The sequence below is a fragment of the Phocoena sinus genome, chromosome 14 (genome assembly GCF_008692025.1).
Source record: "Phocoena sinus isolate mPhoSin1 chromosome 14, mPhoSin1.pri, whole genome shotgun sequence".
Classification (NCBI taxonomy): domain Eukaryota; kingdom Metazoa; phylum Chordata; class Mammalia; order Artiodactyla; family Phocoenidae; genus Phocoena; species Phocoena sinus.
In genome coordinates, this window is record NC_045776.1 from 85,159,224 (window position 1) to 85,176,860 (window position 17,637).

The 17,637-nt window shown below is 44.7% G+C and overlaps 1 long non-coding RNA gene across 1 annotated transcript in view; it reads left to right on the forward strand.

The window, feature by feature from the left end:
* Positions 1–1,098: 1,098 nt before the first annotated feature.
* LOC116739106 overlaps positions 1,099–17,637 on the forward strand; it is a 143,334-nt gene continuing 126,795 nt past the window's right edge. The window contains exons 1-2 of the long non-coding RNA XR_004345461.1: positions 1,099–1,149; positions 1,875–1,951. This is a non-coding gene — a long non-coding RNA (uncharacterized LOC116739106). The remainder of the gene's footprint in view (positions 1,150–1,874; positions 1,952–17,637) is intronic.

The window sequence follows — 17,637 nt, forward strand, 5'->3', positions numbered from 1 at the left end:
TTTTTAAATGTGCCTAAACTCAAGTTCATCTAGAGATGGGCCAAAGAAACAATAGTCTGACACAACACTCCAGAAAAAGCTGCCTATTCTGGATTTATTAAGAGGTGGAATTGTTCTGTTCTTTATGGGCAATTTAAGGTGGTTTTCAGGCATAATCTTGCCTGCATACTTGCAGACTTTAGAAATTGACATCCTCATATGAGGAGGATAGATTTTAACAAGCTGTTTAAACAAACTGGAGCGTGTGGTGTCCCTGTAATTTATGCTTAACTAAGCAGGCCCTTCCATGAAAAAAACTAAGGTGCCAACATCAGGTGAAACATAAATCTTCTAAGATCTGCTGTTTGAAAGAGTCACTCCACAACTGGGCCAACACTCAGCGTATAAAACAGTCCTCATCTTGAGAAGGTTCTGTCTTCATCACTATTCTAACCCCCCTCCCACTTCCAGTGCAGATAAATATTCTTATTCAAGGAGACTGTACAGAAAAGAAGAAACACTTTGATTCTATTTCAAGCCAACCAGTAGTCCAGATCAAAGGAAATAGCTGTGTAACCGGAGCAACTATGTCAAGTGCGAGTATCACATGGGATCAGGGATGAGGAAACTGCACATTGAATGGAAGGATTGCTAAATTCTCTCAGCTCATGGGACTACATGTGATTTATTTAGAATCAAACATCGATCATCCAGAAAGGCATATATTAAAAAGCAAAATTGTCCTTCTCTATTTCTCCCTATTTCTAGCCTTGCTCCTAAGGGGAGCCATTTAAAACTCTTTATCAGTTTTTGTTTTTTATTTCTTTTGGCCATTGCCTCCTAGTAGGGCTGTTTATCAATGTGGCCAACTCTAATGCTACTTTATCTGTAATCATTTTCCTTCCTTCTTCACTTAAAGAATCCAGATTGCGTTTGCAACCCAGTATGCCCAGCTCAGGATAAAAAAATACTACATTTCCCAGACACCCTTGCAGAAAGGAATGGTCACATGACATGAACATGCCCAATGAGACGCAAGTGTCGGTTCTGGGGCGGGGCTTCTGGGGGAAGCCCAGCGTCCCCGATCTAAGAGCGTGGCACAGAAGACGCGCTGGGCCTGGGGAGGCCGCCTCTCAACCCCAGGGCTTGTGAGAAGGCTGCACGGTCTGGGTGGGTTTCTCTCCCTTCTGGTGCGGGCTTGCGTAGACAGCTCGGGCAGCCCCTGGGTTCTTGGTCTCCCAGCTTCTTGCATTAGCATCAGGTTTCCTCAGAGTTTCCTGCCCCTGTGGGTTGCATGGGGATCCCTGAATTAATTTCTATGGTCACGTCGGGCTGACTTTGCCCAAACCCTTGTACTACTTGGACTTCAATGGATCCCAGCTCTGAGGCCAGGAGGCTGAGAGTCTCCTGGTGGGCAGAGACCTGGATTCCGTGGCAGACTTACCCAAGGATGGAGGAAGGGGCATGAAAGTTAAAAAGAAGTGGTGTTTGGGCCCAGGGTCCTGGCTGCTCACCAAAAATGAACTCTGAGTGAGAGAAGAGGATATAAAAGACCATTCGTATACATTTTAGCCACATGCAAGTGATCACTCATGTAAATTCCACTTTACACACGTATGTAGTGTGCAGGCTCTTTCCAAGGATGCTACCACATTACTCGTGTACCACGGAGAGTCATTTCCTGCAAATTACAGAACAGATTCCTTTCACAGATATATGACATCACTAAAGAAGTGCAGCTCAGATTTCTCTACTTCATTTGTAAACTGCTTTTTGATCTAACTCAGCATCTTTCTTTTTCTTTCCTTCGTCTTCCTACTTAGCCATAGAAGACCAAGGAGGCCATTGACATCATACAAAGATTGTTCTCACTGTGAACTCTCTTCCTGTGACAGGTCACATCCTCAGAGCAGATATCACCTTCCTGGAAGAAACCAGTGTTTTCTGAGGAACTCAAGTTCACAGTGCAGAGGTAAGTCATTATTTATATTCAAAGCTAATTGGTTGCCAGTATTACATGCAAGCTATCCTTATGGGCTAGTGTTTTTCTTTTGGAGAATACTTTCTTTTTGGGGGATTAATGCTGGATTTAAGCTTTTGAAGGCAAACATGTTAGTTTCATTTTAATAGGAACTCAAAAGTTCATGTGAGGTGTGTAATTTGCCTGAGCTGGTCCAAAGTGCAGATTATTTTCTACACTGAAGAAATAGATTAGGAAGACCAAGCATCATGGGAAAATTGCTATGCTTTTCTGGGATGTCAAACTGTGTCACGGGATTGGAACTTCTGTTCAAATGAGGATACCGGCTCCTGTACAGAAGCTTCAGTTTTCTCACAGGGGTTGCTTTAAGATGTCTGTGGACCCATCAGAAGGGAGTCTTGAAGGCTCATTTCCAAATGCAACTAGGTGACCACTGTGCCATCATTAATATCAGGATGGACGGTGCCATCCAGCTAGGGAAGGAGAGGCTGGATGAAATCATGTTCCACTTGCAGAGAGGTTGGCACCCTTGGCCTTTATGGGGCCCAGGAACATTCTCAGCTCAGCGGGCTGTAGTTGGAGACAAAGTTGTCATCGGGGCATTGCCAAACAAGAAGACGTGGTGGTCAGTGCCCTCATGACTATCACTGATTTGTTCATTGTGAGATACTTGCCCTGGGGTCGGCCAGTGGTTGAAGGCGTGAAGCAGGTGAGATTTTGCCCAGTGCTCGGGAGATATATGTTCAGGAAGAGAAAAACTAGTTTCTAATGTCAGAAAGCCTTTGGCGTGAGACTGAAGGACAAATCATGTACATGCACAGAAATACAGTCTAAATCTAAAGGGAGGGAGTGGGCCAGCAGGGATACCAGTATAAAGACAGGACAGTGACATGGCCACTTAGACCTTGTGTTCTCATTGAAGGGGAGGAGGCTGTCACCTTCTTTTGCAGAAATGAGAATACTAGATGAAAGGTCGAATGCATGCAGCAAGAGGGTGTAAGAAGAAGATATAAGTATTTTGACATCACATTCTGGGTTAAAAAAACGCTGAGACTAACACTTTTTCTTTTTACTTGTTGAGATAGGGTGTTAGCACATTAAAACCTGGGAAAGTCTCAATTATTAGGGTGACATGACAGTGGCAGACTAACAGAAGGCTGTCCACAAGAAAATTACTCAGCAGAGGTATATCATGTCTTAATTAAAAAGCAAACAGTCATTTTTCAATGTATGGTGCTGGGGTCATTGGACACCAATGGCAAAATAAATGAACCTTGACCTAAATGTCACACTTTTTACAAAAATTAACTCAGAATGGATCACAGATTTAAATGTAAAATGTAAACTAATGCAACTTTTATCAGGAAACCTAGAACCTCTTTAGGACCTAAGACTTGGTGAGCAATTCTTAAACTTGACACTGAGAGCTTGATGCATAAAAGAGAAAAAAAAGATAAATGGGACCTCATCAAAATTAAAGATATTCAACCTGCAAAAGACTCTGTTAAGAAGGTGAAAAGAAATTGTAGACTGAAAGAAAGTATTTGCAGACAGTATATCTGATGGAAAAAAAATCAAAGTTCAATAATATTTTAAAAAAGGTGTATTTTGGCAAGACTGGGCAAATAACAAGAAAGGACATTTCATTGAAGAAAAATATGAATGGCAAGTAAGCATATGTAAAAGATGTTTTACATTACTAGCAATTGGGGAAATGCAAACTAAGACCAAGACGAGATGAGAAATAACTACACACCTGTTAAGATAGCTAAAATTTATACGTGTATGTATATTTATTTATTTGGCCGAGCGTTGGGACATGCGGGGGTCTTAGTTCTCCCACCAGGGTCCGAACCCTGGCCGCCTGCAGTGGAAGTGCGGAGTCCTAACCACTGGACGGCCAGGGAAGTCCCGGGAGGTACTGTTGATACAACAGCTTGAATTGATCTCAAGGGCTTTAGGTTGAGTGAAAAAAAACCACCCCAAAAGGGCCAAAAAGGCCATGCATACTATGTTTCCCCATATATAACAGTTTTTGAAATGACAGGTTTATAGAGCTGGAGAGGAAATTGTTGGTCACCAAGAATTTGGGGTGGTGGTGAATTGCTGGATTCCAGAAGGTCATGAGATGAGTGTTGCCCTTGAAGCTGTCTCTGGGCCTCCCCCAGAGACAGTGTCTGTTGGCACTGCCAGGTCAGGAGATCTTCGCCCAGAAGTTTCTCTCTGCCCAGTGCACACCATGGACTCTGGCTGTCTTTCCAAACTCTGCACTTAGTTCTCTCCTGGGCTCCTAGTCAGGGTAGTGACAAGGGTCGGGTGGGAAAGCAATCTCAGGAAATATGGGACCAAATAGAGCTTCATTTCTCATTCAGCACATGGACGTCGGTTGTAACACCCACTGAGTGACTGACCACTGCACTGAATTTTGAGATTAAACGGAGGGAGGATGGCTTGTCCGAGCACGAGGCATTTGTCAGTACACGTCCCTGTGGCTTCATGACATGTTCCTACATTCTGATACAGCATTTTGTGGTCAGCTGGCTCTGGGACAAAATGAGGATCTGCCAGTGGATGTTTATGACTTTCAGTATAAGTTTTTCAGACAAAATTTGCCTTCCATTTGGCTTGAGGTGTGGTGGGTCAGAAGTCTAAACCTCCTAGAATTCCCAGAAGGATTTGCCACACGAATTGAGAGAGAGGACAGAGCCTTAAATTTTTTGTAAATCGATCTTTAGGAGATGTCATAAACCTGTCTGTAATTAAAGCTTACTCAAGAGTTGCATTTCCTTTAATTGCCTTTTCTGTATTTGAAACACAAGGAGAATTTAAAGATCTACTTAGAAGGTTCAATCTGAATGTTTTAGTCTCAAGTCTGTCTGGCTGTGTGTCTGCTCCCTTCAAATGGAAAATATTCTTGTGCTACAGCAGGGTTTTTAAGGAAGGTTGCCTAGCCCTATACTTCCATCTCAAGGTCTCAGTGCTAGGCGTGCTGGTTGCCACTGAGGTATCATTGTTCCTAAGCCAACTTAGTAAAGAGAGCTACGAAATGTACATATGCATACTAGCCCTTGTATCCACATACACACACATCCATCTATCTATCTGTCTATCCATCCATCCATCCATTCACCCATCATCCATCCATCCGTCCATCATCCATCCATTCATCCGTCCATCCATTCATCCATCCATCCATCCATTCATCCATCCACCTATCATCCATCCATCCATCCACCCATCATCCATCCATCCATCATCCATCCATTCATCTATCCATCCATCATCCATCCATCCATCCATTTATCTATCCATCCATCCATTCATCAATCCATCATCCATCCATTCATCTGTCCATCCATCCATTCATCCATTATCTATCCACCCATCCATCATCCATCCATTCATCCGTCCGTCATCTCTCCCCCGCCAAAACATGATTCATATTGATAACACTGATTCCAATAAAACACCAGGGTTCACGCTAACCTTCCCCCTTTCCTTATTTTTAACTTCTTTTTCTGACGGTGAGAAACCTGGTTTTCATGTTCTCATACATTTACGTATTTCTTCAATCCTAGTGTATGTGGTTTCAGAATTGCTAGTTGTTTATAGCCTTACACTATCCAATCAATACAGTGTGTGAAGTTACTTAGACTAGATCCTCTTTCTCGCTTCCTTTAGGGTGTCAGGTTGCCCATTTGTACTATAGTTTAGCTCATTATTACCATTTATATTCCATTTTGGGTTGTCCTACATCCTGATTTTTTAAAAATCATGGGTTTACTTTTAGAATATCTGAAACGCTGCTATGGTTCTGAGTCAGAGCTATACAAATTGTCTGCTCAGAGAGGTGCGCCTTCCCCCTTCATCCCTACTCCCCCGTTCCCATACCGCCCTTCTTTCCACACCAATCTCTTTAGTTTCTGGTTTTCCTTCCTCTAATGATTTTGCACCAATAAGTAGATACACGTGCATTTTCTTAGATCTTCTTTCTGACATGAACGAGAGTGTATTATGGATACACTTTTGTACACTTAACAGTATAGCGTGGAAATTCCTCCAGTTCGGGTCCTCATTCTTTCTTCATCCCCCTTTTAAATAGATTTTGTTTTTTAAAGCAGTTTTAGGGACTTCCTTAGTGGTCCAGTGGTTAGGACTCCGCACTTTCACTGCTGGGGGTGCGGGTTCAATCCCTGGTCGGGGAACTAAGATACCACGTGATGCGAGGTGCAGCCAAAAAAACAAAACCAACAGCAAAAAAACCCCCAGCAGTTTTAGGTTCACAGCAAAATTGAGCAGAAAGTACGGAGAGTTCCCGTTTACCCCCCGCACGTGTCTCAACTTCCCCTACCGTTAACATCCCACACCCCATTCTTTTTTATACCTGTGTAATGCTTCATTTATAGACGCACCACCAGCTATTCAGACCCTCCCCTATGTGGAGATATTTTTTATTGTTTCTAATATTTTGCAGCTACAAACAGTGCTACAAGGAGTAAACTTGTATGCACGGATTTTTATGTATTTGGAGGAATATCTTCAGGGTGGCTTCCTAGAAATGGGATTTCTGGGTCAAAACATGTAAGTGCGTATGACGTTTTCTTAAGTTTCGCCAAGTTTCCCTCCAGAGGGGCGGTGCCAGTCTGGACTCTCGCCATCCATATACGAGAACGTTTCCACCCAGCCTCGCCAGCAGAATGTGTTGGGGTGCTTTTTAATTTTTGCCAGTCTGTTAGGTGAGAAATGGTATCTCAGTGTTGTTTCAGATTGCATCTAATTATAAGTCAGTCTGAACCCTTTTTCTTATGTTTGCGGGCCATCTTTGTACCTCGTGAATTTTCTGCTCACATGTTAGTTACATTGCTGTTTCAGTTTGAGTTTGAGAAGTGCGGATTTCAGGGGGAATTCAATTTCTTGTTCAAAAACATGTAATTGGTTTCAGGTTAAGTACTGGTACCTGAATCTGACAGTGCCCTGAGAAACTTTCAGCAGTGGCCGTGACATGTGGTTTGGAGGGTGTGCGCTGCTGAGGGCTGGGCAGCATTGCATTGGGATCAGACTGGTCTTGATATCAAGAGGGTTTGAAAGAGATCTTGGGGAAGTTCATTCCCGATTTCTAATGGCAGTCCTTCTTCCCAGCATAGAGGGACCCTTCAGATCTGAGAAACCTCATAGGACAGTGGGGCAGAGAGGTTAAGAGTGAGGACTAAATCCCAGCTGCATGGGTGTGAATGCCAGTCACCCCCCAACTACCTGTGCAACCTTGGGCTTGCCATGTGTCCTCTTGGTGGTCAGTGCATGTTTGTTGGGGGAACAGTTGAATTTAGACGTAGTGTAAGACTCTGATCTGAAAATGAAGTGTATGGGATTGTCAACGCCAGAAGGATGGGTGACACAGCAAATAAAAGTGTAATGGGTATGAAAGGTTAGGACCTTTAGGGACATTTGTCTAATTCTGGGAAAGGTTTCCTCCTCCTGCCTGACATTAGAGATGATTTATCATTTCAAGTATATATGCTTTGTCTTGTGTTTCCATAATGCCAACCACCTACCATTTTGGTGACTTCACTTTTTGTCATATCTGTTTTCTTTTTTTTTATTAGAGTGTATTTGGTTTACAATGTTGTGCTGAGTTCTGCTGTACAAAAAGTGACTCAGTTATACACATATATACATTCTTTTTTATATTCTTTTCCATTATGGTTTATCCCAGGACATTGGATATAGTTCCCTGTGCTATACAGTAGGACCTGTTGTCCATCCATCATGATCGGTCATCTTCATGAATTTAACTATGATATGCACCCCATGTAGAATCATTTACTCACAACTTAAGTCAACTCATTTTAAAAAACATATAAATTCATCTAAAAAGGAAGCTTGACATCCACCACCATAAATAGAAAACTGACTTGTGATAAAGAAAAGGTTATCATAAATATGAATACCACATATGCAAAGCAACAATATTGAATTCCATCTAGGTACCATTACTTACAGAAGGGCCTGGGCTGGAGGCCTGCTCTCTCTATTTCAAAGGAGAAGAGTCAGTGTTACAGAAAGGTTAGCACTGAACTGAGACTTCTCCTTGACGTCTCAGTACAGAGGGTTGCAGGAGAACTTGAAGGAGACAGCTGTCTTACTCGGTCACTCGATGTTATTTAAGATCTGGTCTGTGCATCAAACCATATCTAGAACCAGGAGCAATGTCAGGCGTTGGAAAAACTGGCCCACAATTTCTTCATCATCAGAAATTAGAAAAAATGAGGCTCAGATGTACCCAAGTCAGCCCCTTGGTGGTCAGCCTCAGTGGTCCAAGATCCCTGATTCAGACTCAAGAAATCTAGTTGACTCCTTCAGGGTTTGTAGTTTGTAGTTTCTAGAGATGGCTAGAATGTAGTTTTCGTTTTACAGGTATTTTCTGACCATCTCTTATGTGCAAATTCTGGTTAAGTTCCCCCCTACCTCTCTTAGTTTGTTCATCCATTGGTTTGTTCGTTCATTCATTCCTTCCTTCCCTTCTTTCCTCCCTCCCTCCCTTCCTCTCTCTCTTTCTCTCTCTCTCTCTTTTTTTTTTCTGATAAATAATCCTGACCCTCATGGAACTCACAGACTCTCTAGAGGTAGAGAGAAGGCAAATGTGTAAATTAACAAATATTCTTCCCTAGGCAAAAATGTAGCTATTGAATAAATGAATCCAGAAATAGATATGATAGCAGAATTCAACATTCCATTTAGGAATTCTAGAATGAGATGAAGCAATACTGATGAGCTTCTGCAGAAGGCATCGGGATTTTCTTGCTGAACCAAAGAAGACTGTCCATCAACATGAGTCAGCAGAGTACCTACTATGGAGGCCTGTGTGGCAGCTTCAAGGGTGACGGAAACCTCTGAGCTGGGGGTTCTCTGACCATACAAGCTGCTGTTCAAGCCCCCGAGGAAGTGACCTGAGAAAGAGAAGAGAGAGGACAGTGAAGTCCAGGTGGAAAACCAGAGGAGCCTTCCTGGAGGAGGAGGCTTGGGAGGATGGGTGGGGCTTGGCTTGATGAATGCAAGCTGGTGAAGGTCCACTGCTCTTTGTGGGGCATTAGTAAAATGGGATTGGAAGTTCCACTCCCTGGAATGTCAACTCTGCCTGTTTCAGCATCTTGAAAGTTCCTAAAAACTTTTCGTCCACCCGTCTAAATTCCTCACAACAGTTTTCAGAAGTACTCATGAAAAAGCCCCCCACTTTCCAGATGAGAAAAAGGAAGGTCAGGAAAGTGAAGTGGCTTTCACAAGAGAGCAAAGTTAAGGAAGCTGGTTTGAAGCCAGCTCTTTCCGTCCCCGGAGTCTGATTTCGCACTCTGAGCACATCACAGGGCGTTTAAGCCCGAATGCACACCAGCAGGCGAATGGAGATGCAGGTGCGCCTGTGTTTATCCAAGGACGCATTCACCAGCCATGGAGAGTAATTAGCGCATGTTTCAACTTGGACCAGCCTTTAAAGCATAAGACTGAATAGAAAAACGGAAAAGCAAGTTGTCAGAGTGTGCCTAGACCAAGATGTCACCACACGAGCTTAAAACATGCAAAGTAATTTCATGCATTTCTATGAGTACATATGTATGTGGTAAAAGTAGAAAATAAAAAATATGCATGGAAATAATACATATAAACATCAGGTTGTCTCTGGGGAGGGCAGGGGGTGGGTGGGATGAGGTGGGTGTCCCCAGGGAACCTTAGGGCCTCTCTGAGACTTACTTCCTAAGCTAGGTGGTGGGACAGAATGGTTGGTATTTGCAGTATTTAGCCGCCTGATGTATTTAACCATTTTCAAGCGATGGCCATATAGTGGTCACACTGGCACATTTTCTGTGGACTTTGAGACGAGGAACTTGAAGTGGTTGGAGACATATAGATGAATTTACACGTGCTTTGGCTCAGCTTTGCATGTAATACACATCAACTATTTGATCCACTGGCCTGAATCCTGCATCAGGGACCCCCACCCGTCGGCTGAGGCTTTCTTAGAGGCAAAGTACAATGAGTCTGTTCTTGGTGCTTGTTTCTGATGGAATTAGACTGAGAGAGTTGTATACAGCTGTGTTCACTATTCCCAAATCAAAGAACCGGAATTCAAACTAACTACTCAGCTCCAAACATAAGATCCAGGAAGAACAACAGTACTGAAGCTGGGAATGGGAGTGCCATTCATCGATTCAGTCCATATTCCCTGAGTGCTGACGGCGTGTCAGGAATTCTACCAGGCATTGGGGCTACAGCAGGAAACAATAGCAATGTGACCCTTGCCCTGGTGGAAACGTACACTCTATCAGGGGAAACACCTCCTCCCTCCAAAGTAAGCAAACCTATAGAGATAATCAGTACAGACATTAGTTAAACCATTGCCAAAATACATACGTATATTTGCCAAATCTGATTTGCTTGCAATAAAATAACACATATCTATTTTTCATTTATTAAATATTCGTTGAGCACCTACTCTGTGCTAGCCGCTGTCCTAAACCCTGAGGTTGCAGCAAAGAGCCTGAGGCTGCCTCTGATTGGCCTGATTTGAGGCAGAAGCTCATCTCTGAGCCAATGACTGTAAACCCAAAAGATGGGATACTCTGATTGGCTAAGTCTGGTCACACGTCCGCTAAGCCTGGTCACACGTCCACCCCTGGAAAATGTGGGCTCAAGTCAAACCACACGGGCTGGATCAAGTCAGGCTGGTTTCTCAGAAAGAAAGTAGGAGACTTTTCCGTGAACGGTGGAGGATACTAGATGTTCGTGGTGAGATGCTGCTGACATGATCTCCAGGCTCTTTCTCTGAGGTTCACCACAGCCTTTCCTTTTGCCTTGTTATTTCAGAAACACATTCTGAACCAGAACTCCTTGCTCAACTTGTGCTTGCCGTCTTGGGCTCCTGGCTGGGTGGTTTCCAGGAATAGCATGCCAGGAGCCTGGGCTCACAGGAGACGTAAAGGGCTCCCTTCTCTGGGGTGCTTTCTTTTGATGTTATGGTTAATCATACATATGCGTGTGCCTGGGACGTCTCCGAGGCAGGACACCCCATCTGCTGCAGTGCACTCAGATGACAGAGAAGCCCCATGCACTGTCTATTTTTAATGTTCCTGGCGTGCCAATCAGGTTGCAGCTCATTGATGAAGACATCTGATAAGAACCCCTGCTGCTCTCTTTACAAAGGCACACTTACCAATTCACGAGTCTCCCGAAAGGTTGACCAGCCCTGTCATCTAAGCAAAACAGTATTTTCTCTCTAAATCTGCAGTCGTCCTTTGCTCCTGCCGTAACAAGTGACCACGGACTTAGTGCCTGAAAACCACACACATTTACTGCCTCACAGTTCTGGAGGTCAGAAGTCCAATGGGAGTCTCATCCAGGTGTCGGCAGCGCCGCATTCCTTCCGGAGACTCTCGGGGAGAATACGGTTTTTTGCTCATTCAGGTTGTTTCTTATGGTTGTGGGCTAGGTCCCTGTTTCTTGGTGGGCCGTCCACTGTCCTCAGCTTCTAGAGGATGCCCTAATTCCTCGCCTCAGAGCCCCCTTGGTCCATCTTCAAAGCCAGTCATGGTGGGTTGGTCCCTCCCATGCTTCCGGTATCTTCTGCCTCTTCTTCTACGGCATCTCTGTGTCTGACTCTTTGGCCTTCCTCTTCCGCTTTTAATGGTTCACGTGATTATATTGGGGCTGCAGGGATAATCCAGAATAACCTCCCTTTTTTAAGGTCCCTAACCTCAATTCCGTCTGCAAAGATCCTTTGCCATAGGATGTAGCATATTCACGGGTTTCAGGGATTTGATCAGGGGCATCTTTGGGAGGACATTGCCTACCACAAAAGCCTCAGAATGCTGAAGGATCACGAATGGACAGGGTCGGAGTGGAAGGTTGAGGTCACGGAGTCCCCCCCACTGATGTGAGCTTCTGTCCTCCTGATCTCTCCCGTACGTACTGGGAGCCTGCTGCTAACGGAGCAGGTGTATTTCTGTGCCCTCTCCCTTGGGTCACAGAAAGAGCCCAGCCTGGCCCGGCGAGGCTGGCCCCCTAACTCCTCTGTGAGGGCCTTCGCACTTGGGTGTGAACAAAGGGGCGGTGCAGCCTGCTGGTTAGGACTGTCTGGGTAGGAATCCCAGCACGATACTCTCCAGCTCTGCAACTCAGAACAAGCCACCTAACTCCTCTGCCTTGGTTTCTTCTGCAGTATGGGGAGACTCCAGGGCTTTCTCTGTTTTCAGGCTCAGTTCTGGGCCACATGGATATGGTGCTAACCAAGGCTGATCGAGTCCTTCTCTCAAGGTGTTTCTACTGTAGCGGGAAAGTCAGCATCTAAGCACAGTTGTACAGAAATCCACAGGCTGATTTCAAATGGTAGAAAGCAGTTTGAAGACTAAGCCCGAGTACTGTGAATGGAGTGATAAGCAGGGCTTAGGTGGGGAGGAGAGCTTATCAGAAAACGTCATCTAGGAAGGGAAGCTCTGTTAAGGGATGAAGCAGAGAACTGGACAGGTGGGAAGGTGCCAGCCACGGAGGGCTCCAGGGAGAGGATTACAGATGAAGCCACGAAGTGTCAAGGCCCTGAGGCAGGAGCGTTTCCCAAGAGATCCGTGTGAGGAGGGAGATGAGAGAGGCTCAGAGCACAGAAAAGGGGCAAATGCCCCACCCCCTGCCCCCTGCCCCGCCCCCACTCATGGGAAGAAGTGGAGAGACCAAACATCGAATTTGGATTTTGTTTTTTTGTTTCACAGTTGCTGAAAGAAAAAACCTGCCTCTGCGTAAAGGCAGAAGTGAGGCTCTGAATTCCAGAGTCCTGCAGGTGAAGACAGGGTTGTTTCCTGAGGGCCGCAGAAGGCTTTCTTAGTTTTCCATGTGCATTTCCAGGAAACCCTTCTTTTTGCTCACTTGAGAGTTTTTTACTTAAAAAAATAGCAACATCAAAAGCCAGTGGTCTGCTGAATCGACCTATTACATTTTTGCCTTTGGTTCCTGTGTAGATAGCTGTTTCTGTTTGTTTCTCCCACTTTTTATAGTTTCATGGTTGCTTAACAATGATTTGTGCAGTAAACAATCTAAAAAAATTCAAAGGGATAGCGCTACTCGGGGGTATAAGGCACATATTGTGATTTTTATCCTAATTAGAGGGGTATTGTTTGGTGAGAATTGGATTTCTTCTATAAGTGGAATATACCTTTATCTCTATTAACTTCATTAAAAAAAAACCCTCTACTTCTGTTGTGTTTTAGGTTGACTGTCGTTCAGTGTCATTCAGACAGGACTTCAAAGACCACTTAATGAGCAAAAAGAAGAAGATAATGTATTCCATATTGTTATAATTTATAATCCCTAATTATGAAATTAGATATTTTAATTATGGTAATTGGCACAGTTTTTGAGCCATGTAGCCGAAATCCACAAAGCTCTTTGCAAATAATTATTCACACTACCTTCTTTGTTCCCTTTATATTTTATTCAAAACACTAGAACTTATTATCTAAATTTGTGTCATCCTTTGATTATATGCTCCTTGCTGACAGTTGCTGACTGGTTGCTTCTACATCCCCAGCCCAAGACTCGCAGCTTGTTAGAGCTCATTAAATATTTGCTGAATTGAATTAAATTTGAAATACTGTGTTAAAAATCTTGCATGAAACTCCAGGGTCCTCAGTGGTGATTTTGTTCTCACCATAGCAATGCGCTTGCACTTCAGACTTAATAGATATATTGGAGCTTTCCCTCTAAATGGAAATCAGAACTTTTATACCATACTTGTACTTCTCTGGGTTTGGCTAAAGATTCTTTCCACCTGCCCTTGGGGTCGGGATCAATGTTATAGGAGCTGTTTCCCTGGAGGAAAGAGAAATTCTACTGAGCCAGCAAAGTGATCATTTTGAATTGCTTGGGATCCGACTTCATTTTTGTTTTGAATATTGGAAGTTTTGAATATTGGAAATCTGGCTTGGGTGTCAAATAGAGAGGCCGATTTTTTTCTCTGCCCATTTGAGAAAGATTTGGCTGTGAACAGATGAGTGGTGATGGAACATGAGGAAAATTCAAACCCAGGGCTCAGAAACTCGAATACTTCTCCAAACATTGTTATCCGCCCTCACTTGCTCCCATAAGCCCCCCTCCTTGCTCCTGTGCTCCAGCCACGTGGGCCTTCTGTGGGCTCCATGGGTCACCAAGCTGGTTCCCATCTCAAGACGTTCTGTTCTTCTGCTCTTCATCTAGAATGCATGGCTGGTCTCTCATCATCACTGAGTGTAATGAGCCTTCCTATGCCATCCCAGAGAGGCTCATCCAGTCACTCTCTCCCATTACCCAGCTTTACTTTTTCCATAGCATTCATCACTCCCTGAAATAATCCTATTTATTTCTTTAGCGTCCGTGGCGCTCTCACCATGACGTCAGCTTTGTGCAGGCAGGGACGGTGCCTGAAGTACTGAAATTTTCCCTAAGGCGAAGAACACTGCTTGACATGTAAATATTTGGTAAATATTTGTGGGATAAGTAATCCGTGATCAGCTCATGTGTTGTGGTACCTTGTGATAGAAAGCAAGAAAATACGGTTTCATAAATCCTATCAAGTTCAAGTTTCTCCAAGTCAGAGCCCCTGGCCGTGTCCTGTCCATCTGACCCATATTTTTCGTAATTATTCCTCACCAGTTTGACGATTTCCGGAGGGCAGATGTTACTTGTGGGATGGATCGACTTGTTGGTGCCTCTGCTGGGCGGAGGCTCCCTGTCTGATCTTTGGATTTCCTAATTAGGGATCTTCCTTTAGGATGGGTGTGGAAGAAATTGTTAGCAAGAAAAGAAAGGTATTCTCGTGATCCTCTCACTTCCTGAAATTCATCTCCCTGGAATAACTTCTTCCTTAAAATCTGAAATACCAGGATCTCTCCCTCTGTTAGGGAAGGTCAAGAGAATTAATGCCTGAGCCATAGACACACCCAGTTCAGCCAAACCATCAGGAGGGCACTTAAGGGGTGGAGACTTGTCTGTGATTATCTTACTTGACTGGATAGCTTGTATTCTGGTTCCACTTACCAGTGGTTAGATCTCGGACATAACACAATTTCTTTGAGCCTCAGTTTCTGCACCTTCCTATACCAAGATCTGGTGGAGCCAGTTTAGAGACACTAAAAATAGGCCATTTGCTTCTTTTGGCAAAGTTGCCGGAGGGTTGGACGAAAGATACAAGGCAGAGGGTGTGACGTGAAACTGAGTCAAGCAGAGCCTCTTAGGAAAGACTTCCCGCATCACAAATGTGAGACCACTGATAACTGGCCTTTTATACTCAGAGGATGGTACTCATCGATGCAATGATGTCCATCTAAAGCAGTGGTTCTCCAAACTAGTGGGTTCCAGTGGGGAGAGGGAAGTGGGGAGGGACAGTATAGGGGTATGGGATGAAGACGTACAGACTCTTGTGTGTAAAATAAGCTACAAGGATGTATTGTACAGCACAGGGAATATAGCCAATATTTTATAATAACTCTAAATGGAGTATAACCTTTAAAAATTGTGAATCACTATATTGTACAACTGTAACCTATTTAATATCGTACATCAACTATACGTCAATAAAAATAAATAGATAAAGCAGTGGTTCTCAATGTGGGCTCCAGGGACCCCTGGAGTCCCTAAGACACTTTCATCATGACCAGCAGTAGAAGCAAGGTGTTATTTGCTTTTTCACGTTTGTTCTTTCCTGTGTGTACTGTGAATTTTCCAGAAGCTGCATGATATGTGCTATTGCAACAGATTGAATGCAGACACTGATATGAGAACCCAGCCGTCCTCTATTAAGCCAGGCACGAGAGATGTGTAAACGTGCAAAGCTATGCCACTCTTCTCACATTTTTTTTGTTTTGAAAAGTAGTCATTTTTTTGTTGTTGTTGTTGGGGATAGTAGTTTATTAATTTATTTATTTTTGCTGTGTTGGGTCTTCATTTCTGTGCGAGGGCTTTCCCTAGTTGTGGCAAGCGGGGGCCACTCTTCATCGCGGTGCGCGGGCCTCTCACTATCGCGGCCTCTCTTGTTGCGGAGCACAGGCTCCAGACGCGCAGGTTCAGTAGTTGTGGCTCACGGGCCCAGTTGCTCCGCAGCATGTGGGGTCTTCCCGGACCAGGGCTCGAACCCATGTCCCCTGTATTAGCAGGCAGACTCTCAACCACTGCGCCACCAGGGAAGTCCGAAAAGTAGTCATTTTTAATTAAATTGTTATTTATATTAACACTTAACGGTTTATTGCTATTTTTCATTGGGTTAATAAATTTTTAAAAATTTCTCCAGGGACCTCCCTGGTGGCGCAGTGTTTGAGAACTGCCTGCCAGTGCAGGGGACACGGGTTCAAGCCCTGGTCCGGGAAGATCCCACATGCCGCAGAGCAAGGCCTGCACCCTAGAGCCCATGAGCCACAACTACTGAACCCGCGTGCTAAACTACTGAAGCCCGTGTGCTTAGAGCCCGTGCTCCACAACAAGAGAAGCCACCACAATGAGAAGCCCATGCACCACGCTGCAACTAGAGAAAGCCCGTGTGCAGCAACGAGGAGCCGATGCAGCCAAAAATAAATAAACAAATGTCCTTGTCTTGTTATTTAAACATGGAGGTTAATTTCTGGAACTTCTTTTTTTTTTTTTTTTTTTTTTTTTCGCGGTACGCGGGCCCCTCACTGCTGTGGCCTCTCCCGTTGCGGAGCACACGCTCCGGACGCGCAGGCCCAGCGGCCATGGCTCACGGCCCCAGCCCCTCCGCGGCATGTGGGATCTTCCCGGACCGGGGCACGAACCCGCGTCCCCTGCAACAGCAGGCGGACTCTCAACCACTGCGCCACCAGGGAAGCCCTGGAACTTCTTTTGAAACAAAAATGAAACAAGGGTTTCCAACTGCATGACACAGTGGAACCCAATGGGATTCTTCTTTTTTTCCCCAGATTTCAGCCAAATGAAAAGAACATGTATGATGATCATTTCTCATCACTTGGTTTGACTCCTTTCACCTGGAGTCACAGACTTCCACGTTCATGGTTATGGAAATCGAGACGTCAAAGATGCCAGTCGACCCTCCCCCTCCTTCCCTTAGGATAAGTGTTGTCTGTGCCCTTTCAAAGTCTCTCTGGGCTGGCATCTGTGTCATCTCTAGCATTTAAAGACTTAAGTAGAGAAGGATTTCCTTGTTTATCAACATCAGAAGGACACACAGAAGAATGTGTTGGTGAAGCACAGCCAAGTATTTTGGACTCACAGTCAGGAGAACGTCATCTCGATGGTGCAGTTTACAAATGGGAGAGCAGGGCAGAGTCCTCAGAGGGTTAGAGCCAGGGATGGGTGATCTGCTGTGGCAGGTCCTGTGAGGCGGGAAGCTGGTGGGACCTGACCCAGCGCACACACGCTCTCACCGCCCTGCTGTCCCTTGGCCGGAAGCTTAGGCAACATCAGCCCGACTCAATACTGAGCCGTAGAAACAAGAGCCAGCCCATTGCACGGCTTCACCCGCCAGGTTTCACTGTCCCTGGCTGTGCTTTTGGAGAAAAGTTTGCTTTACCTTTTGCTCACACAGAACAATCGCAGAGCCTCGAGGCCATTCTGGTGCAGCTAAGGGGAAGGGCCACTTCGGGCCAGATACGGGTGTCCACAGCACAGCACAGCACAGCACAGCATCAGTGTAT